Raw genomic sequence first — 1,526 nt, forward strand, 5'->3', positions numbered from 1 at the left:
TTTGCACTTTTTGCTATTTTTCTTTTCCTCAAAAGCACTACAGTCTGATAAACCTTGTCATAACTGGATCTTAAGGCACTTGTAAGAGAGGTAGGAGCGCAAAAGTCTCACCTACAATCCACACGTGCCGATTTTTTTCTTTAATATGCAAAACCTTGGCCTTATTTTCTATTGTTTAAAAGTCTCCTGAGGGATTTTCTTTAGACTCTCAATAAATGACAAAAGATTTAATACGTTAAGATAAGGAAATTAATTAAAGTGGGCAATTTAATTAAAGAGGTAGGTAGGCAGGTACATAGAAGTATATTTGGATTTAAAGTTCTCAGAGAGAAGCTCTCTAGAAATTAGTCGTTTTGAAGTGATCTTCAGCGATTTTAACATGATTTGTCATCTTAAGGCGGATTTTGAAGTACTAATACGTCTGAATGGGGCTATAATTTTAAGACTTTTGATTTTAGGTTTAGCAAAATTATTATGCCAAAACATTTTTTTAAAAGTTTTAAACAAAAATAATGGGTTAAAAAGAGTGACTGTTGAATTCAAAAAATACTTAAGATTTTTATATATTTTTTGTGTAATTCTAACGTTCGATGTTTCTTTTCAAACCTTTGACATTTTAAACGTTTGACTTTTTTTTTAATCTAGGTTTGTCGCTGATTTCTTAACGACTAGAAATTGTTCTTTTCTTACGTTTAACAATAAATTTTAAATGTTTATCATTTTCTAACGTTTGAAGCTTTTTTTCTGACATTTAACGATACTTTTCTTGATTTTCCAGTCGTCGCTGTCAACCCTTTTCTGGGCCTTCATCAGTGGCTAGCGACGACCGGAATACTAAAGATTCACGCCAGGAAAAAACAGACAATTTGACGTTATTGTTCTAGCGTATGATCTATCTAACATTTGGCATTTCTTTTCTGAAGTTTGACATTTCTTTTCTAACGTATAACACTTCTTATGCTTGATTTTTGTAGGGTTTGATTTCTTTCGTCTAAAATTTGGTACTTGACATTTTTTCGTACGTTTGGTATTTCGTTTCAAGAGTTTCAAATACGAAAATAGCGAAATTTTTCTTTTCTAACGTTTGACGTTTGATGTTTCTTTGCTAACGTATGACGTTTTATTTAAAATGTCTCAGGTTTCTCTTCTAACGGTTAAGATTGATTTTGAAAAGATTTACATTTTAGCTTTTGACATTTGTGACGTTTAATATTTCTAACTTTTGACGTTTTATTTTGTTTGTTGTTGTTCTCATAACAACAAATTTTAGTTGTCATTTTTCTTGCATTTGGTATTCCTTTTTAATTTTTTTGTTGACGTTCTTTAGGGTTTGATGTTTGTTTTATCATTTGATGTCTTTTTCTAACGTTTGATGTTCATTCTAACGTTCATTTATTAACGGTACTATATCCTTTCTATACTTTCTTATACTTTAGGTAATATTTCAAACTTCAAAGCGAATAATACGTTAATCAAGACGGACGTTTGATCCACTAATGTTAGGATAGGGGAACGTGGCCCAATTC

General features: G+C 30.9%; 1 long non-coding RNA gene across 1 annotated transcript; it reads left to right on the forward strand.

Moving 5' to 3' along the window:
* The first annotated feature begins 335 nt into the window (after window positions 1–335).
* On the forward strand, window positions 336–965 carry LOC129794943 (uncharacterized). Its single transcript, XR_008751092.1, has 2 exons — window positions 336–409; window positions 779–965. It is a non-coding gene; the product is annotated as an uncharacterized LOC129794943 (long non-coding RNA).
* Window positions 966–1,526: the final 561 nt, after the last annotated feature.

The sequence above is a fragment of the Lutzomyia longipalpis genome, chromosome 4 (assembly GCF_024334085.1).
Source record: "Lutzomyia longipalpis isolate SR_M1_2022 chromosome 4, ASM2433408v1".
In the NCBI taxonomy this organism is placed as follows: Eukaryota; Metazoa; Arthropoda; class Insecta; order Diptera; family Psychodidae; genus Lutzomyia; species Lutzomyia longipalpis.